The 23995-nt window shown below is 25.7% G+C and overlaps 1 protein-coding gene across 3 annotated transcripts in view; it reads left to right on the plus strand.

Moving 5' to 3' along the window:
* Window positions 1-23995, plus strand: part of LOC129618581 (furin-like protease 2) — a 301205-nt gene that overhangs the window by 107942 nt on the left and 169268 nt on the right. The gene's annotated exons all lie outside the window — the stretch shown is intronic.

The raw sequence follows: 23995 nt of genomic DNA on the forward strand, positions 1-23995 counted from the left end.
AATTATTTTTTATTTTATTATAATTTTATATGGGCGTTACAGGCAGGCGTTTTATGGGTGTCATCGGTTCTCTGGGATGCTTATATGAGGATTATATACTATATAACATATTATATGAAAAAAATTTTTAGTTTTTGTTTTTATCAGTTTGTCCTACTAACTGTCCTTAAATAAAATTTACACATTTGTGGGTGGTCAGCAAACTTTATACAGATAACATTAAATTTTTTTTTTTCAAACTTTTTCTCTTTTTACATAATTTTTGTGTATAATATATGGTTACAAAATTTGTTATAATAATAATAAAGAGGTCAAAAAAATAAATTATAATTTAATAAATAGTTTTTGAATATTATACAAATATAGTATTGTTTTGCTAGTATGTATGAGAGAAATGTAGGATGGTTGTAAAATTATACAAAAAGAAAAATTTAAAAAATTTGCAATCAGTGTCATAATTTTAAAATTTATTAATTTATATTTAAATATTAAAATTTTTTGTTTGATTGCAATTGATTTCAGATATATGAACTTTCTAAAACCTCTTCTATTCTCTACAAAATTGCATACCACCATGTTCTTGTTTAGTTTTTCATATTTGTTATTAAGTGTAAATAACTGTTAAAGCTAATAATAGTCTTGATTGAATACAGTCGCTCTCAAAAGAAATTTGACACAATTTTTTTGAATTTTAGTTGTTACCAGTGCCTTGCCAGTTACAGTTTTTTGGTCGTGTTACTCGTCATTCCGTTTACCAAACAGCAGTTTGTTTGGCTTAGAATTGCTCTGGGCACATAGGCCATAACAGGTAGCATTTCGAAATATTTCTAATACTTCGCAACTCATCCACATTCCAGTTTCTTTAGTCATCTTAATAACAACTTAATTAATATCAGGTCAACCGTCCGCCTTTTCCTTCTGAAATTATTCCTAAAATTAAAAAAAATTGTGCTGGAAAATATTCATATTAAATTTTTGTGAACAACTATCAGTTCTTAAGAGTATGTTTAACAAAATTGAAGTAGTTAAATTTTTGCCGGCGCCTCTATGCTTCAAATATATTAATATATTTGACATAGTGAATTCGGGTTTTTTACGTGATTTCTTATTAAAGTCATTACATCAAAGTTATTAATAATTAAACAAATTAAAGCAGAGATCAATAAAAGAATTTAAATTATCGTTTCCCGCTTACGTAAAAGAATTTCAATTATTTTAAAAATATGAAATATGTTAAGTAACAAAAAAAAAAAGGATTCTATTGTTTATGTTCACATTAAAAATTATTAATAATTTTTTCAAGATGTTTTAATCTCAAAAAAATACACAATATTATTATTTTCCTTGAATTTAAATTCAAAAGAAGTGTATTTATTCAAGAAAATATTAAACAATAAAAAACAAAAAGAGTGAAGAATATCAATAGGAAGATTAAATCCCAACAAACCCATAATGGATTCCTTCTAATTTTTCATATGGTTTTCTGGGATATTTTTCAAGCTAGTTGATAATTTTCAAGCTAATCAGACATATAAATGTAGCAGCATCCCATAAAATTTAAATTAAGGATAATTAATTAAGCTCGTTAGTGCATAGCGTTTTTGAGAAAATTTACATGATTTTGCGGCAAAACCCGAGTAATGCTGATTCCTTGTACAAATTAAAATTGCTTTCACTTTCACAGTTTTGAGGGATTTTTGGTCTTAAGAAATAAATTATTTCGGTAACACTTTAAAATGCAAAAAATTCTTTGCTATATGCAATATTTTAGTTAGATTTTTAATACGAATTAGTTCGGATTGTTCATTGATTTTGTTTTATTAAATTAAAAATTAATAAGAATTTGACATCATCAGCTAGTCGTAGATTTTGTGATCCAACTCTCTTTAAAAAAAATCCATTAAGGATATTTGTTATGCCTGCCTTACGATGCTTCAATTTTGTTATACACCGGATAAGAAGTTTTTTTTTGTCCATCTAAGGTTCACCTGGTGAAATTTTATGATTTTTCTATAATAATAGTAATATGATAATGTTAATGAAAGTTGTTTAATGTACACGAACAATTTGCATTCTACTTTTACTTATAGTTATAAAAAATCTATTGTTTTAAAAACATTTTTTTTTTATTTGTTTAAAAAAATATCAATTTGATTTGAACAATGGATGCAATTATGATAAGAGATTTTCATTTTTTTTCATTTGAATTGAAAAAGAAAAGTTTTTGAATTAAATGCAAGTAAATGTTTTATATACTTTCTATTCAAGTATAAATCAGGTATTGAAGAAAAAATATCATTATAGATGGTATTGTACCACATAATCATGATAATTACTCGTATTTTATGCGTGCAAACCACTGCATAAAAGAATAAACTAAAGAAAAGTATTAATTCATTAATGAAAAAGGGGAAATATTAATACCATATAGTGTAAGGATTTTGATAAAAGTGACATTTTTTTTTAACCCGAGTTAGTGCACACTTTTCAATTGCAAATTATATTATGCAGGCTAAAACAGTATAACCGAACCGAACCGGCCAAAACCCTAAAAATTTTCGTAATATAAATGAGTATAGGCTCCATTATACTGTAACGGTAAGTCTTTATATTGGTCAACTATAATATTTAATTTACGTCGCTATTTATAAGTAAAACTATATGGGGCTCTTGAAAAATAGGGATACACGTAAAATTTTAGCGGAGTTTGGGAAGCAATTATAAAACTGTTTTGAAACGAAGCGACAAAAGAGGCACGACAAAAGCTTAAATAGCATATAATAAGGCGGATAAAAGCCCTTGTGTAGGTAATATGACTTAGAAATTGGGAGAGAGGAGAGAAGGCTCTTAAAGAATTCTTCTACGAAGATCTGGAAGAAGAATCAAAATTCAGGAGTGTGGAGTTTAACTGGCTCATGTTACTAAGTGGTTGTGACAACAATATATGTATGTAATCTAAAGTAAATTTGAAAATATCTTAAAATGTTATACATTTTTGAGAAGACATTCGAAATTCAAATATCTTAGTAAATGTATTCGGTTTAGTGAAATGTTCGAGCTTAATATACTATTGTGACAGATTTGGATAAGTCATATTTTTTAATAAACAAAATATTTTTCATACTTTTTTTCAGGTATATCAAAAATAAGACACCAGGTGCTTAAGGGTTAAAGCAATTTAATAAATTAAAAATGAAAAACTATTTACATTATTACCGACCGTATTGTGTAAACAATAGGTAGGTTATGTGATGGCAACAAATTTTGCATATCGAGTTTTCGGTGGGAACGTGCTTCTCCATAGTAGGGAAGTGTAAATAAACTATTTTTAGCAACCTGTCGGTCTGTCGGTCTGTCGGTCTGTCGGTCTGTCGGTCTGTCGGTCTGTCCGTCTGTCGGTCTGTGTGTGCACGCGTGTATCTCAAGTTCGGCTGAACCGATTTTGATGAAATTTTATATGTAAGCTTATTTCCACCATGGCACGGATCGATCAACTTTTGGTATATATCAGCCCTCGGGAACTGCACTTTCTAGCGGGCCTGTTTTACATTTTTGAGCATATTGAAGAACATATTCAACCGATTTACTTGAAATTTCATATATAAGTTTTGCTCTATCGGCGATGAAACCTCCTAACTTTTGGAAGAAATCAGGCGTCAGCAACTGGACGTTTACTACGGGCCAAATATACATTTTTGTGTATATAAAGAGAAATAATCAACCGATTTCATTGAAATTTAATACATAAATTCCTCGTATGAAAACTATGAACATATAAATTTTTTGGAAAGATCAGGGCTCGAAAACTGATTTGCGGGCCGATTTTACATTTTTCACCATTTTGAAGAAAGTATTCAACCGATTTACTTGAAATTTCATATATAAGCTTTGCTCGATCATACGCAAAAATTCCTAACTTTTGGAAGAAATCAGGCATCAGCAACTGGGCGTTTACTACGGGCCAAATATATATTTTTGTGTATATAAAGAGAAATAATCAACTGATTTCATTGAAATTTAATATTTGAGTTCCTCGTATTAAAACAATGAACATGTAAATTTTTTGGAAAGATCAGGCATCGGCAACTAGACGTTTACTACGAGCCAAACATACACTTTTGTGTATATAAAGAGAAATAATCAACCGATTTCATTGAAATTTAATATTTGAATTGCTTGTATTAAAACAATGAACATGTAAATTTTTTGGAAAGATCAGGGCTCGAAAACTGATCTGCGGGCCGATTCTACATTTTTCACCATATCTACGGAACGAATTGTAGAGTTTCTTGAAATTTGATATTTGAGTTCTGGTTGTTACCGAAACTAACTGGCGAGCATTTCAGGGAATTCGGGTAGCACAAAGCGAAACTCTACTAAGAGCCAAATTTACATTTTTCTAGGTATGCTAACTATAAGCTTACTAATGTCCTAAAAATTGGAAAGAAGTATTTAACAGACATTTTTATAATATTCTGTAACACTTTCACTTAACTAGACAATACACATTGCGGTCGGTTATGTGCTGACCACATCAGATTTTTTTTATAAGTTTGCGTCATAAAATAACAATCTATTCTAGAACTTTTAATGTTTATTAAAAATTCTTGTACAGATTTGTATGCAAATATATTTTAAATATTCAAAATATATACATTAACATTAACATTATTGAAAATTTACATACATATATTAAGGTAAAATGACCACTCCATCTCTCAATTTGAATTATTCAATAATTATGGTATATTTAATTTTTTATTTATATTGAAAATAATGAAACATTTTCATGCTAGTTTTGATTTACTTATAAAGAATGTTGGATAGCTACAGTATTGTGGTAAATTGATTTGTGTATTATTCCCTTAATATATGCAAAAACGCAAATAGGGCTATACTTAAAATAACACTTAAGAAAATTTTTTTTAATTTCAATTTGCAAATAATTGTAACGTTGTAAATTCAATGAAAGTGCGACTAATTTAAAATAAGTACCAACATATTATCAGGGAATTTAAATTTTATATTTTATAAGTCGTACATTACCTCTACTCGCAATACTATTGAATATTTTATTAAATTTTCTTAAAATAAAATGTTCTACATAATTATATTAAATAAAATCGGGTCAAACCAATGGTTTATATTGTAGTACTTTTTCCTTCAACAAATGAAAATAATGCTTTTAAATATAGTCTAGGTATACCTGCCCCACTATAAAAATTATTCTCATTCATATACGAAACTATTTCTAGGATTGCAAACATTTAGGATGAACGATTTATGCAGTCTTTGAAATAAAGCGAAAATTAGTAAAAAGTGGGGTTAACATAATGCTCGATTTTAAGGGTTAATTGTGTGAGTTAAGAAAAATAATTATATTTTTGTAATGTCATGGAATTTACCGTTAGCTTTTCGCGTTTATAGAAATTTGAAAAAACTTGCGGTTTCGGAAATAGGTGTCAAAAATTCAAATTTTACAAATTTCAAGAGGTGATAACTTGAGAGGGGATGAAGATGGAAAAAAATTTCCTTCTAACGAAATAAACTATTTATGAATATCTAAGAGCCGCTAATTTCAGACACCTGTAACGTACGGTGTAGAAGAAAAACGGCGTCAAAAATTTGGAAAAAACGGATTTTAGTTAACGATAAATTTTAACGGCCATTTTGCTTTTTAAAGTTGAAAAATGGTATTCCGCAATAGAAGACGCCAGGCACTGTTTTTCTGCTTTTGCAGAATTGGAAAAATGTTTTTGGTTTCACTGCAGTAAATCGTTAAAAAATGCCATTTTTAGAATTTTTAGGGGGGTATAACTTTTAGAAGGACGGACGGACAGATGGACGGATGGACGGATGGACGGATAGACGGACGGACGGGCAGAGTGAAACTAATAAGCACTTTTTTTCAAAAATTTTTGGGAAAAGTGCTAAAAATTAGAATATTAAGAATTTGGGAGAAAAAATTGGTTGGGGGCGGGGGTGGGTTCGTTTATGGGGAACACTATAAATCAAAGTTAAAAGTTGTTGCTATGTAATTTTTGAGCATATAAGCAAAAATAGGAATGTGAAGCATATCAAAATAATAATATCCTTTTTGAAAATAATATATGCATATACGTAAGTATATGTGTATGCATAATACACGCAATAATAATTATAATTTACAAAAATATATAAGTATATATGTATAGATGTCATATACATGTGTTATTATAAATTTGATATAAAATAATATTACCATGACAGTATAATCAAAAAATATTATTGTGAATACATTTTATTATAATTATTCTTACAATAAAATATTGTTCTACATGACACATATACAAACATATGCATACGTACAATAGTAGCATACGTCAATAATATATAATAACGAAAATTGTTTGATTTTCTTTACACGATTCTTAATATATTATAACGTTCTCGATTTTATTTCGATTATTTTATTATTATAACACATTTTACACAAAAAAAAAAAAATGGTACAATGTTATTTTTTGTATAATAGAAGACTGTATAACAGAAATCATGCAATTATTATTATATTTTATATGTAATTATGTATTATATTTTTCATATTCATAATATATAAACGTATTTTATTACAAAAGTAATAATAAATTTAATAGTAACGCAATAATGAAGGCAAAAATCATTTTACTGTGTAATGATATTCATTAGAAAGAAAACATTAAAATATTCTTTTTGTATACCTAACCTTACGAAATGAAATACAGTCGGACCTTTGTAATACGAATTTCCATTTTACAATAAAATTAATGTTTATGTAAGAGAGAATTCCGATTCAATTGCATAAAATGCAAAAAACGTATACTTGGACCAAAAAATGGAATTGATTTTAAAAACACTTAAACACCAAAATATTTGAAGGATTGCATATATTTAGGATGAATAATATATGCAATCTTTAACGAGGCGCTAACATAGTTCCCGATTTTAACGGCTAATTGCGTGAGTTGAGAAAAAAAATTATATTTTTTGTTAGATTGTCATTTCCCGTTACATTTATGGAAATTTAAGAAAACTTACACTTTCGGAAGATTCGAATTTTACAATTTTGAGAGCCGATAACTTGAGAGGAGTAGAGGAGAAAAAACATTTTCTTCTAACGATATGAACTATTTATTAGTGTATAAAAATTTCAGATTCTCACAACCCGCGGTCTAGAAGAAAATAATATCAAAATATCGGAAAAATACATTTTAACGTCTATTTCCTTTTTTTAAGTTTATGTGGTATATCGCGGAACAATAAATAGTTAAATAACGAAACTTTTAGGTCTTTGGGGGGCCATTATTTTTAAAGAGGGAATAGGAAGAGATAAATAAAAATACTTTTAAAAGGGGGAGGGAGATAGTTACTTCTTAATTTCCTGTAAAGATCTATGAAATATTGACATGTAAAATATCAGTTTTCTATCTCCAAGAAGTTTTGTAAACATGTCCACGGACGCAGAGAATGAGACTAATAACCACATTTTTCAATTTTTTTTTTAAGTGCTAAAAAACAGTTCGTCATAAGGAAAATTACGTCATACGGAGGTCTGTGTTTTAGGGGTTCGACTGTACATTGCATAAACGAAAATCAAATAAAGTAAATTCAATTCAAGGATGTATAAGAAACCATACACTCGTATTGTGTTAATTGAACTTTATAATAAAAGAACGCTTTTATATAATTAAACTTTAGAAAAATATTTAAAAAATAATTTATTAAAGAAATGCTTGGTTTTTTCTTGTATAAAATTTAACGAGTTGCTGCGTTTTAAATTTCTATTTAGACTTTGCAATTGTAATTGTTTCTTGTTCAAATTTTTGTTGTTGCATATTATTACAAAGTTTTGTAGATATCATAGCAGTAACTTATGCAAAACAGTGTGATGACAATGCGTAATGTTATTATGATTCGGACATCAGGATTTTTCTATAAAATTCTAAAGATATAATTCATTAGGAGTTCTAAATTGCTTTAATATGCGGCTTCAAATTCCATTCTGTTTTCAAGATTCATAATTGCTTAATTCAGTTTAAACATAACACAAATTGTGTCTATTAGAACGCAAATGACTTATTTTAAAACTTATATTTTAACAATTTAAATAATTAACAAGAAATTTGCATTTAGAGAAATGTGCTCCAAACGCCTACGTATTAAAATTGGATCTATGTTTTAATAATATAATTTTATATAACTTTTGAAATCAATTAATTTAAATGAATTTCAAAAATATTGCGATATTCTAACAACTCACAATTAATATTGAAAATATGGAAAAACAACCGGAATTTTTTAGAATTTCAAAATTTTTCATTTTCGAAAAATATCTGTTATATGTACGAACTGTCAAGCAATTTTTCAAATTGATACGATGGGATTCAATGTGCTAATGAAATTTTGTTAATTAATGCATAATTGGAGCAAAAGTCTTCATCAAACTGAATTTTTATATTATTCAGGTTCAACTTCGAATAATTTAAAACGTATAGGCAATATACTAATATTTTTGGAAAGTGTGATATTTTAAAACTCCTTAATATTAAAGTAATATATTTAATAAATTTTCAATAATATTTTACTAGTTGTACAATTCAACATCATTGTATATTTGATTGTTTAATTATTATTTAACATTTAAAAGTTTTGTAGTATTTGGTAAACATAATTAAAATATAATTATATACCACAATTTAAACCCCAATTTCGTGATGTTTTTGTGTATACAATTATATTTATGTTTCAATTTCACAGTTGTATAGTATAACAATTATGTTCGTGTACATATAAATCAATGTTATTATTACATAATACAAAACTTATTTAATTATTGTTTACCCTGTATACTGTGTATAATAGTTAGCAGCTATTGTTTTTTAATTGGACAAATATTGATGTTAATATTATTATTATTGTTTCTATAAAAAAAGTTGTAAGGTTACTTAAGACCATATAACTACGTTTATAAAAATCCTAGGTCAAAATATTTAAGTATAATAGCTATTTTTCTTTAGAAAACATTTTAAAAATCTAGTATACAAAAAAATTTGTAATATTATACATCAAAAAATATATTTATAGCCAATATAACCTCATTTATTAGTTCAATTCCACTTATATGTACAAATGTTCATGTACGATTTTTGTTTCTCTAAAGCATATTTTGCCACATATCAAATTATAAAAGAGCACAATATTTTTATTTTTTATATTTTTTAACATTTTTATTCCCTTGTTATTTCTATTACACATATATGTACACTATTTACTAAATAACAAAAATATTACATACTTACAATATAAAAAATATAACAAATGTGAACTCCTTAACAAAAAAAAATAAAAATAAAAATAAAAACATAAAATGTAAGCAACTAAATTTTGTTGCGATTCCTTTTGAGGCCATACAACCATAAACAGCAACATATCAAATATATTATACAGTGTATACCCTCTAGTGGTGTATTGGTATATTTTACACTAACGTGTAGGTGTTAATTGTTATTCCATAACAGACGCTTGTATCGCAGCCGGTTTATCGGAGGTAGAGGGCTCCAAAAGGCTTAAATTTTTTCTTCTTTTGGCTATTGGCCATAATGATACGAATATACGAGAGTGTGGGAAAGGTACCATAATTTTTTAATACAAGTATACGAGAGCGTAGGAAAGGTACCACAATTTTTTAATACGAGTATACGAGAATGTAGGAAAGGTACCATAATTTTTTAATACGAGTATACAAGAGCGTAGGAAAGGTACCACAATAATACAAGTACACAATAAATTTGTCAGTACTTTTTAAACTTCTTGCGACTAGGCCTATTATATTTCTAGACATTGGTTTATTATGACACTACGCCAAAATAGGCACCACTCTGTATCAATAAAAATAAACAAAGGAAAAATTTTTGAAAAGCATTTAGAGAAAATAAAAAAAAAAGTGGAAAAATTGGAAAAGCTAACCAATATTTTTTTTCCAATATTTTCCCAATAGAATTTTTCTGTTTTTATATTCTCATTTAACAATAAACCGTTCGTTCGTATACAGACACAATTACAACTTTTCTACATATTGGTTATGAAAATCTAGACTTTTTTTTTAAAGTTTTCTTGTTTTCTTTTTTTTTTATTGTAACAAGGTTGTGTGCTCTTTTCAATATTATGTACAAATAAAAAATCATAAATTTTTTCGAAATTGAAATAAAATAAAAACACCATAACCAGTAATTTCCCAAAGGATAGCAAAATATTTATAAACCATTTTGTTTTTCCTTTTTATTTTTTTTTATTATCCACTCTAACTTAAAAAGCGCTAAATATATTATTTGAAAACACTTATACATGAACAACACAATAATATCTACACATTGTACTCTTATTTGTGCAGTTGTTGCGTGTAATCAACTTTATAAAATATAAAAGGTTAAAATTGTATAGGAAGAAGGACGACAATTTTTCAAAAGTTAATTTTTATAATGCTTGATTAGAATAAATAAGGAGGTTTTTTTTTTTGATTGCATTAAATTAAAACAGAAGCAAAGCATAAGAAATAAATTGTTATTTTGCGCACTCAATTCGAGGCTCTTAAATAATTGCAAAATTTAATGCAAAAAAAAAAATATATTTTTAATGTTATACACAAAAGAGATTTGAAATAATTACAAAAAATTAAGCGAATGGAAAAGAAAATGTTGATGGAAAAGACGGGCGAAATTGCGAAACAATCTTAGTTCGAAATAAGATCGTTTTCTATTAAAGGTTGCCTTTAATATAGATTTTAGTTGTGTAATACAAAATTTCATTTTTTTTTATCTAGAACGGGGTACAAGTTTTTTAAATAAACTGGCAAACAGAGTGAAGTCTCATTTTTTTTAGTTTTTTTCCAAAATTTGCCGAAAAAGGTAAACTGGAATAGAAATAAAGTTGGGTCAAATAGTCAATGGTTTGTATTGTAGCACTTTTCCCTTTAACAAGTGAAAATACTGCTTTTAAATACAGTCTATGTGTATCCACCACACTACTAAAATTATTTTCATTCATAAACGAAACTATGTCTAGGATTGCATATATTTAGGATGAACGATTTCTGCAGTATTTGAAATAGAGCAAAAATTAATATAAAGAGGGGTTAACATAATGCTCGATTTTAAGGGTTAATTGTGTGAGTTAAGAAAAATAATTATATTTTTGTAATGTCATGGAATTTACCGTTAGCTTTTTGCATTTATAGAAATTTGAAAAAGCTTGCGGTTTCGGAAATATAAGGTGTCAAAAATTCAAATTTTACAAATTTCAAGAGGCGATAACTGGAGAGGGAGTGGAGATGGAAAAAAATTTTCTTTTAATGAAATGAACTATTTGTTAATGTCTAAAAGCCCCTAAAATTTCAAGCTTCTACAGGCTGGGGTCTAGAAGAAAAACGAAATCAAAAATTTGGAAAAAAAGACTTTAGATAACGGTAAATTTGAACGGCCAGTTTGTTTTTCTTAAGTTTAACTATAGTATACCACGCTAAAGGAAGCAAGCCACTGCCTTTCTGCGTTTGCGAAGTTTCTAAAATGCTTATGGTTTCATTGCAACAAATAGTTAAAAAAGGCCATTTTTAGGGTATTTGGGGGGGTATAACTTTTGGAGGAGGGGGGAGATAGGTAGAAATTAAAAAGTGAACGAAATTTTATTTCCTGTGTCGAAATTCAGTTATATTTAAAGATTAATTAAGCAATTCTTCGTGGTTAATTTTAAACTTCATGCAAGACTCTGTTCTCTGGAAGTTTTTTCAAGTTGGATTTTTCAATTTTGTGTTTGAATAAAGTGAAATTTTAGTGTTTCTCCATATTGTAAAAACACTTTTTAAATTAAAAATTCAAAACATTTTAATTATTGGATTTTAACTGGAATTCAGGGTTTTCAAACTCAATCCAAATCTGAATCAGGTTTAAATAATCATTTTAGTCTAATGTTGATATTAAGGGGGAAAAAAACATAAGGGAAATTTCTTGCACAAAACTGCAGAACAAATGGATGAAAAATTCAAGTAAAAAAAATTTCCTTCTCAATTAACTGGGCCCGTACCACTTATCTACCTCCTAATAATTGAGCTACAAAGCTAGAAAAAGAACAAAAAATCATAATTTCTGTCATTAAAGCAATGAAACTATTTAAAATATTTTCAATACTGCGCAGGATGAATATGGCCCAAATTTTTAGTAGTACCTATAGTGAGAAGTTGGTACCTATATGTAATGAAAACAAAAATTAGTTATAATAATAATGCCCGCTTTTGCAGTCAGGTCTGTATATGCATACTGCAAGATATTGTTGTTAGTGTTGAAAATTTTTGATGAAAATGTAAGAAATTAACATTATTCTTACCATTAAAATTAAGGACAAATGTGAGGGGAAACCAAATGCATACAGCACTTAAATATAAATGTAATTTAATTATAAATGATTTTTTTGGGAAAAAAAAATATTATTACAACAATTAAAAATTTCTCATTTCTGAAACAACATTGAATATTTTATTTTCATATTATTTTTCTATATAGAATTGAAATATTATGAATATTAAATGACTTATTGAATTTTTTATAATTTGAAACTCAGCAATTTCCAAAAAAAAAAAAATCTTTGTTTTCGATCTCGATTCTCTAATGAATTGAAACTTATATGTATAAGATTTTTATCAATAACAATTTTCTTTGATTTTTCATTTACAAAAAAAAAAAATTATTTTTCAACTTGAAAAATGCAATAGGGATTAGAATCAATCAGAAATCAAATGTACCACTAAAAGTATATAATATTATGTACTTACCTAATTTAAATGTATTTCTTAAGTGAATTCAACAAAAAATATTAAATTATTGATGCAAAACTTAATGGAAAATTTTAAGAAATAAAATTGAAAACAAATTCTCTTTCCAGGGATTTCATATTATTTTAATATTATTGTGTATTTCAGAGTTTTATGCAAAAATTTGTTTTGAAGAAAAAGTTAAACAAAACTTTTATTTTAAGGTTATAAGAATAAAGTTCATGGGCAAACATTAGAAAAATATCCAAAATTCAAAAATTTTCCAATGAAATTCTTCAAAATATTTTCCATTATTTGGAAAAATATTCACTACAAAATAATTTCATAAATAGAAAAGTGAACGTCTCACACAACTCATCTAACATCAATTTAAGTGTAGACTGTTATAAATTTTTTGTTACTATTAATTTAGTAATCAAGTTGATTACTATTAGGTCTGAGGTGTTCGAGCATTTTAAGGTTTAAAATTCAATCCAATTTTTAATCTATTTGGAAACAAGTTGCCAATTTAATGCGTAGCTTAATAAATGAATAATAGATAAACTTATATATTAATAAATTCACACAATATACTGTCGATAAATTGCAGTAAGTCATGTGATATATTATAGTTTTTAGATATAATTTGGTTACTAATATTATTTAATGATCGCAATCAATATTAAGATAGAGAATCGGATCATATTCTCACTAAAATGAATTGGATAATGAATAAAAATCCTTTCGATCGGAATGAAATTCCGAACGAACTAAAATAAATTAAAACGAACGGAATTAGAATTGAAATGAAATTCGGTAAAAATTTGCCAATATTTTAGTCGTGTAAGAATAGGTGATTCGACCAGTAAATCTGAACATTTTTTTTGTGATTTAGTAATCCGGCTTAATAATCAGTTCTTTTCATTTCAATATAATGAAGTTTTTATGTTTGGAGTTACTTCGAGCTTATACTTAGCTGAGATTAATCTTAGTGTTGCCAATTACTTTTGATATTGTGCCAGAGCACTAATTTGTTTGTAATAATATTGAAATTATATGATTTGAATCGGTTTAAATGAAAATTTTTAGTTTAAAACGCATCCCAAGTAAATGCGTATACCTACCAAAATGTACTGAGTTTGAAAATAATCTATATTCTCCTATCAATATATATAAAATCTATAAATTCTCTATCTATATATAAAATCTATATTGTCCAATGGGATTCTCGAATAAAATTTAAGAAATTAAAAACATTTTTAATGAATCAATTTTAAATACTGGTGCATGATCTGAAAAAAGATATTTTTGTCTTTTGAATAACACATAAATTCCTATAATATATTTAAAATTTATTTGGAATAAATTTTTGTGAAAATTATTATTAAAATTTAAAAAATATTTTGAAATCTTAGAATTGAATTGTTTAACATAGCCATTACACGCACCACATTATACCGTAGATACCTCAAAACGACCTTAATTCCTTTATCTATTATTGTTTATTTTTTGATTTTATTAATTTTGGCCTATTTATTTTCCTATATATTTTAATTGAAAATTTATTTATGATACTAACAATGTTCGAATTATACGTAGAAATAACCAAGATACTCGTACTACAGAAGAAGAAAATTTTTTTTGAAAAAAATATAGGTGCAATATTTTATGTATCACCTTTATTTTTTTAATATTTAAATTTCCGCACGTACATAGTATGTACATGGTGTAAGAAACATAAATATAATTCTGAACTGTGCTAAACTTATCTTAATTTTTTGCAGCACATTTTAATAAATTTTTGTTTCTATACACAAATATTTTCAATAAAATATTACATGGAATATTTTATAATATTTTAGATTTTAAAAATTTAATTTTATTTTGTATAAATTTGTTGGGAAAAAATTCTAAAATAGTTTTTCTATATTCAAAAAATACCTACCGCACACGTCATGTACCTTAAATATTTTTCCTATTTTCAAAAAAAAAAAAAAAAAGAAAAGGTATGAAAACCAAAAATTTACTACAATATTTTTTTTTTTTATAAATTGCTCTTCCATACTTATAGAGATTTCACATGTAAAATGTATAGCTTTATTTTGATCCTAAAAATGAAAAGAAAGAAATAAAGTTCCAATTCTTTAATAGAGGTATAAATTACTGTGATAAATACTCCCCAATATATACAAAATATCCTTTAAATATAAATTCAATATCAGAATCCTTATTATTATTATTTTTATTATTATTATTCTTGTACATATTTATAGGAGATTTTTTATTTTACTAGGACTAAATTCTAGCTAAAATTTTTACTTTTCCGAAACATATGTAAAAATATTAAAATCTATCTTAAATATTATAGAAATTGTTCTTTGAACGCTAGAATATTTTCTTAAAACATTTCTCTATCTCTTTTTGTCTCTCTCTCTCTTATACACACACAATATTATTGGTGTATTGAAAAGGGACAATCGGTCTCGTATTATATAATCAATGAATTCAGTTAGAATTCCATATATTTTTGAGTAAACCTCATTTTAGTTCAATATTTTTGTTCTATATATAATAGGTATATAAGCTTAGGGAATGTTTATTTCTCATGTAATAAATTATTATATGTGTTTCGATAAAATCTGAATTTTCATCCGATTTTTACTTTTTTTTGATTCCGGAACCTTTTACCATATTATAGCAAAATGAAAATGTATACATTTTCTTTATATATGGAAATAAATTTAATAAGACTACAATATATATAATAAATTCGATATTGAGAACAAGAGATACAGCTGATATTTAGGTATTATAAAATATTGGAAAAGGTAAAATTATGGCTATAGTTTCTTTTTTCTTAAATTCTTTTTCTTTATATTTTCCCATATATGTAATCCTTGATTTATGAAATGTACACACATAAACTAATACAAAAGATTTATTTATATAGTTTAATGTGTAGTTTCCAAAAAATTGTTATACGAACATTAAAATAATTTCATCAATGAAACGAAAAAATGCTTTCATCATCGAAAAAAAAATGTGTAGAATAAAAAAGAAGATTCACCACAATTTCATTGCAAATATTCAAATACCAATTCCCTTATTATTGTAAATGCAATATGAAGTCGATAAGAATCAGAATAAAAAAATGTAAAATATTAAATAGAAAAAAAAAACTTTAATGCTACAAGAGTTAGTAAAGCTAAGAAATAAAATTTTCAATTGATTTCTAAAGCGATATAATATGTACATAGGTTAAAGGATTCTAATGATGAAATCAATAAAAGAATTACAGGATATTGACATTAAGAAAAGATTTAAAAATATTTCTATTGAAAATGATGTTGAAGTAAGAAAAATAGTGTTTTTTGCGTACCGTCATAATTGAATAGCAATGGAGGAGATCAAAAATCTTGTTCCCGTTGCGAACAGTTTTCTCAAATAATTATAATCACTCGGTTTCGTATGGTTTAGCAAAAAAGATTCTCAAATTTTATTGTTCCTAATATGAAGTTGAAAGCATAATTGAATACGATTTGTATTTTTTATTATTACTTAAGAAAAACCGTTATTAAAAACTTTTATTTTAAAGTTTTCGACGAGTGCCTTTTTTAAAGGAATGGCATAACATTTTTGGATTTCTGAGACTTTATTACTTCTTCATTTAATTTATTAATGAGCATCGCTATTTAGGGAGTTTTAATAAACGTGGTGGAGTTAAATGACTATTATCAAAAATTAATGTCGAAAATTTAAGCAAATACCCTAAATATAACCGGATTGCGTAGATAGACAATTTAAAATTAAACGTTAAAAATGACAGCGTATGATCATGGTAAGAATTGAAGCTTGGCGAATTATCTCTATTTCTCATTTTTAATATGATATGATTTACTATATTTTTGATATTTTTTGTATATTACGTATATTGCGTTTACATTTTCGGAATATATCTGTATATTAGCTCTTAAGGAATTTTAAAAATTCGTATATTTATTTATTGGATGAAGAATCGAAATGTTTGATTCGAAAATCCTAATATTGCAATATCAGCCAACCTAATAACGAAGATTTATCCCAGTAATTTTACTAAAAATAATACAGATATTTCTCAAACTCTATTAAATTATTGAACCAATTGGGAAACTGACTTGTTCTCACCAATTTTTCCCAAGTTTATGACTTCAAATAAAAACTGTTCTCAGAAAACATTCTTTCATTTTAAATCGCAATTACAAAAATTCAACAATTTTTTACTAATTACAGTGTCTGTATACGAAACAATCATATACAACATTGTATATCTGCGATAGGAAAGCAGTAATTAGTATAGAAATGATTGTGTTTAGAATTAATACTATAAATCAATATTACCCTATCTACCATTATCAACAGTAAAATATTTTATATATCGTTTTCTAAATGTACTAATATATATATATATACATATATGTATTGTATTAAGGAAAGTATTTTCAAATTTATTTTGTATTTCTATTGTAACCTTAACTCCCTTTACCTTCATAATGTATATGTATTAATAATTAATAAATTTCAAAATAAATTTAAATTGAATTTTTACCTTTTAATTTAGTCAAAAAACACAAAAACAACAACTAATTCTTAAGAATATAATTTTGTTATTAAATATTACAAAATAATTTTTAATAGTATGTTATTTATTTGTATGTGCATAACATTCTACAAAAGGTTCTGGTTTCAATAGCATTTTCTTAAAAAATTAGGTTAGATCTATATTGTAAAGAATAGTTACACGAACCTCTCAAGCCATTACATTAAAACTTCAGGGAAAATATCGGACTTATAATTGGACACCCGACTGCCAAGTTTCATGAATTTAACTTTATTATTTTCTAAATTGAGTTGTATGACAGCTAACTGCTCGTCCTTGTAGAGTATAAAAATATTGTTATACGATATAATAATACGACATAAGCTATATCGTAAATATTAGAAAAATGTTATTTTGATATAAAAAACGATATTTCATAATCGTATATCGTATACAATAAAGTTCAAAATCGTAAAAGGCCTGATTGTTTTGATATTGTATTAAAGACAAGTATAATTAAGATGAGTGTATTAAAGGAGCTCGTACTGTTAATGAGAATAATGGACAATATTTATCGTGCATTATATAATAAAAAATTAGTAAATTACTTATAGAGAATTTTTCACGACTTACGATCAAAAATGCACCGATTCTGTAACGTAATTTCAAATTATCTGTTTAGTGTTTCGGAAACTTCTTATCTTTAATATTAAGGTTTTTTCTTTTATAATAGTTGATTACTTTCTTGAATTTCAAATTCATTCACATCACTTTAACTGAAACACACTGTATTTATTAAATTTCTATATGAATAATTAAATAAATCTAAGTTTTGAATACATAGTTGACAGTATATGTATAAAATAGTTTTCTTTATGGATGACATGTGCGTAGGTACATATTATGTATAAGAAATATTTTAAGAACGATGATTTACCAGGACCTTTGTAAAAAATAATTTGAATACTGGGATTTTTTTTTCAATTCATTAAAACATGATAGACAATAATTAGGAAAGGTTCAACAATTTTCGTTTTTTTTTTCTTTCTTTTAATAGGATATTAAAAATATAATTTTATGGTAGTTTTAATAATATCCTTTTGTACCTTATATGTTTAGCATCAAAACTTACATAAATTAAATAGAGTCTTTCATATATCATTTTATTAAGAAAATAACTAAGTAATATTTTAATAATTCTGGGAATTTCTTCCTTTTCTAAAAAAAAATTATTAATAGGATAATTTGAAAATAGAAACTTTTATTTTTTATTAAAATAATGAAAAAAACAGAACAAAAATTGAATATATCGTAATTAAAATAAATTACTCCCAAATCCTTTTTTTAAAAAATTATTAATACATAGAAAGGACTACGACGCAATAAAATTTATATTTAATGAAATCAAAGTTCTACGAAAGGACAAAAATTCCCTTAGAAATTCAAAAAAATTGTTGTTGCATAATTGTTAATTTAAAAGATAAAATACAAAATTTTATGAGAGAACATTGAAACCCAATTCGACTTAACATTGATTTTGGTGCCATCAATAGGAAATTAATGTAATTAGATTTTTAAATTTTTATTAAGAAATGTGATAGTGTGTGATCACCATTATACAATTATTTCCTGTATAATTTTTAAAGTTAAAAAAAGAAAAATTTGGGGGGCTATGAAAACGATAAAAGTAAAAAATTTCTTAGAAAACATAATTATAATTAAAATCTGCAAAAGTAATAAGAGATATTTTAGGAAATTTGTCACTGCGAAGGGGTTGAAATTTAGGGTTTTTAATATTTAAGATGTATGTACGATTTTCAAAAGTTTTTACTTAACAACATTGAGAAACTTTCATAAGAATAACGTGTATATGTACCGAAATACTTTTGATCATTGTGTCGATCCGTCCGTCCGTGAATATGTTTACAAAACTTCTACACCCTTAAATATTGAAAGCCGAAATTTCATATGTACATAGACCTTAACCAGAAACTTATTTTTTTTGGTAGAAGAAAAGTTTTATATAATCTCCTCACTAAAAGAAAGTTATAGCCTCTCAAAACCCTAAAAATGCAATTTCACACACCACTTATTGTAAACACCAATAAATAGTTGATTTTGTTAGAAGAAAATATTATTTTCTATCTCCACCCCCTCTTGAGTTATAGCCTCTAGAAATTTGTAATATTTAAATTTTTAGCACTTTATGTTTCTAAAACTGTATGCTTTTCCAAATTTTTTATAAATGCATAAAGCTGACGTTAAATGCCACGCCACAAAATTAAAATTATTTTTCTTAACTCGGATAATTAACCATTAAATTCGAACATTATGTCTCTAAATTAATTTTTGCTTTATTTCAATTTGCTGCATTTCAATTGCTCATCCTAAAAGTATGCAATTTTTGAAAAAAAATTCATATATGAATGAAAGTAGTTTTAATAATGTAGTACAGGGATGGCAAATAGGGTTTGATCAAAGTGCTAAAATTTGGGGAAATTTATTGTCACACTTTTTCCCGTGCCAGCACAGTACCAAGTACAGGTATGGCTAGGTAAATACAATATTATGACAAGTTGTAATAATATTTATTTATACATATTATAGTTCAAGGTATAAAAATTAATAAATACAGATAGAAAAAATATTAATTTAATTTTTTATCAGAAACTTTTTGTTTCATATTACTTGCAAGAGTTTTTATGTCGGGCTGGTACATTGTTGACTGCAGAGTAATACATGCTGGATAATTTTTCATACCCTAAAAACCACAACTTTTTTGTTTTAAAAAGAAAACTTCAAAGTTTACTATGTTTTTTCTTTTTTGAAATTTTTGAATACTCAATGCATTTTCAAAGCGGTTTGAATTTTTTTTCGTTTTCAATTTTTTTTCAATACTTTACTTAGTGAAGTGAAAAAAAAACAAAAATAAAAAGAATATAACATTTGAATATGTTTGGTTTTGAATATTTGTCATTTCGCTATTAGGAAATTATCATTTTTAGGAAATTTTTCATTCAATCAATTTTTCAACGAGTTTTTAGATTTTTTATTAGAAAAAAAATCTATATAAAAATTTGTCGAGGCACAACTATAACGTGCCATCAAATTTTTTTTCCGTGCCAAGTTTGGCACGCGTGCCCTTTAATTGCCATCCATGATGTAGTAGAAACATAGGTAGATTGTTTTTAAAAGCAGTTTTTGTATTTTTTGAAGGGACTTTATTCAATTGGTATTCGGGTTTTTTTAATAATTCAACCAGAATTAAGTTGAATTTAATTTTCGTTCACTTTTCAGTAGTTAACAAAAACAATTTAAGATCTTTTTAACTTTGTGACAGTAAATTTATTGATATTTTAAAAAAAATTTGAAACTTTTTGAAAATTCCTCGAAACATTTTAAATTTCAATTCAAAAAAATTTAATATTTTATTTATTTTCCTAATTTTTCTTATTTGAATCACTTACATGGAAAATTACAGGTGGCATAGTAGCCGGACAACATGTAATGCAATTAAATGTTTCCAAGTTTCTGTAACAATTTCAACATTGTATCGTTTTTTCCCTGTTCATCTCAAAATAAATCCTTGGCAATTACATAGTCAAACAATATCAGCGTGATGGATAACAGACACTCTCACTTTCCAAATCAGTACCATAACCTTCTGCTCGTACTTATTTCAAAATTGTATTCTTTTTGTATAGTTTAACTGCAAATCGTTCATTTTTCCGAAAACTACATGAAACAGTGTTCCATCTCTTTTAGTATAGTATAAAATCGCCTTAAATTAAAAATTTAAATAAAAAATAGATATTATTTTTTTTCTATAAATATTAAAAAAAAATTTAAAATAAAGTTAAATTGGAAATTAATTGAAGCAATTTTTGGTGGTAATTTTCTGTTAAAATTATATTGGGCATTGGCCTTAAGGGCAAATTTTTTTCTTTGTTTTGTTTTCTAAACACAATAAAAGTGATAAAAAAATTTTTGTAAAAAATTTTGTAAAAAAAATTTCTCCCCCTAGTGTTTATTGTTTTATTAATAATTTTTCTATATACAATTATTTCATAAAAAGCAAAAATATACTTTTTGTTTACTGTTATAGATGAAAAACTAACAAAAATTATTATAAAAGGATCACATTGTTTTTCTAAAATTTATTTTATGTTTTGTACAAAACCAAAAAAAAAAAAATTCATATTTTATATAAATTGGACAATATTTTCATTCAATATTTTTGATCGAAAATGGAAAGTTAATTATACTCCCTACTGTGTGAATAAAATACAGATTTAAAATAGGAAATCACTAAAGGATATGCTACAAAAAAAGAAAAAGGATTGTTTGTATTTGAAATTAGCCAATTTGTTTTTTAAGGTTTTTTGTCTAATATGGTAAGTTGAAAATTATCGTATATCACACTTCAATGATTTTGTATATGGCTCGATTTTATCATAAAAATTATACCAATATTAATTGCCTTAATTTAAAAGAATTTAAATTAAAATTTAAATTAGTCAATTTTTAATTTATAATTTAAATAAAAATTAAATTAAGGTCTTCTAAATATGAAAGAGAACTTAATTTTGATTAAAATTTCAAAAAGATATGAGAATTTTTTTATAGTCAATTAATTGTTTCGATTCTATGTATCGCCCTTCTGTTAAATATCAAAAGTGTCATCTAATTGTCATAATAGTTTATTTGGTTTATATTTCGACTTATCGAGTTTATAAGCTTATTTTATAGACATTTTATTTAATTGTAATGTAATTAATTCGCACAATTCGTACTTGTACATGAGCAATGCAGTTGTGCGTTATTTAAATTCTACATAAACACATCCAGATGCACATCATTTATTTTATTTCACCATTTTGTAAAATTTGTTCCTCATTACTGTAGTTTGATTTATTTTTTCTTTAGTTGCAGTAATTAATTCAATGACTCTTTTAAAACTATTCGTTTTCTTGCTTTTTCTTTATCCTATTCAAAACCGCTTCTATTGTAGACTACTTATGTTTTTCAAAAAGTAAATTTTGAAAATTGTGGGGATGCGTGCATCCCAAATTAAAATTCAAAGGAGAGAATGATTTAATATAAAAATGGATGCATGTTGCCTGCTTACACAAATTTGATAACTGGAAAACTACAAATTTAGCTTGTAGATAGAAGAGTAGTAAAATAACTTTGGGTCAAGCGAATGGTTGACGGTTAGTTAAGAAAAATAACTATAGTTTTTTAAAATTACCGCATTTGCTGCAAACGTTTTGTATTGATAGAAATTTGGGAAAACTTTTATTTTAAACGGTGTGTAAGATTTGTAAACAATCGGACGAACGGACAGGCGAACGAACACATGAATGAAATGTTTTTTGAATAAGTGCTGAAAAACTAAAAAGCAAAACAAAGAATATAGTCAGTATGCGAACGCTGAAAAACCCCAAATCTTTCATACTAACACTATTCTCTAATAACTTTTTTCCCTTGTTTAAATGAGCACGATATTGAGTCTGAAATTTACGTCTAAATAATGATACTGTTTTCTCTTTGTACAATGCTATCAGACACTCGTCTGATTATAATATTGCGTCTATAAAAAATTTAAAAAAATATTTCTCTTCTCTTCTCTTACATACATACATTCAATAATATTTTATGTAATAATTTTTTTTATTTACTCACTATTAATTTCAATTTTGAAAAATTAATTTTTTTAAAAGAATATTTTTTTTTTCTATACACACAAAATAATTTCTTAATACAAAGGAATATTCTTTAGCTTTTTGGGGAAACAAAAATGAATAAATTGCCAAAAATGTCCTTGATAATAAATCTTTAAAAATATCATTTTTTTTGTCAACAAAACCTTTTTAAAGTCATAAAGAAAAAAATTTAAAATCATGCCCATAGAATTTTTGCTTTTTTTTTTTTGGAAAATATTCAGTTATCAATATATTACGTGTATGTATATGTGTATAGGCAAATTTCGCCGTTATTCTATTGCCATATATAATACAAAAGAAAGACAGAGAGAAACTGACAATAAAAAACCCATAAATAATGTGAAAATTTATGAGACAAGGAGAGCATAATATTAGAATTCAATCCTTTTCATTTCTTCAAATTTTTAATATTCTTTTGAAATTTCGCACCAATCTGTATAGAACCACGCTCTACACTGTACATAAGTATAATAATAATATATTGGCGGAAAAGAATATACAATACAAATAAAGCAATTTTTTGGAAACTGATAGGATTTTTGATACAATGAATTTCTGGATCAATGCGGAAAAGAGATAAAATATGTAGGTATTTATGGAGAATTTTTTCGGTTTAAACGATTAAACTTTAGATCATAAAATATTAATCGAACAAACTGAAATATGTGAAGTGAAATAGTCATTAGAAGTATTTCGACAATGACAACAATTATTACAGTGATTGCATATTATGAAATAAGGCAAAATTATTTCGTAATGTTTAATATTTTATTATGATGCAAGTTTCTACATAACAGAAAGAAGAAAGGAAAAAGAACAGAAAACAAATTGGTATGTGATGCAACCCTAATTTTGGATATCGTCTTCGATCATGTG

Source organism: Condylostylus longicornis, unplaced genomic scaffold, assembly GCF_029603195.1.
Source record: "Condylostylus longicornis isolate FDR11 unplaced genomic scaffold, ASM2960319v2 ptg000001l, whole genome shotgun sequence".
Lineage (NCBI taxonomy): Eukaryota > Metazoa > Arthropoda > Insecta > Diptera > Dolichopodidae > Condylostylus > Condylostylus longicornis.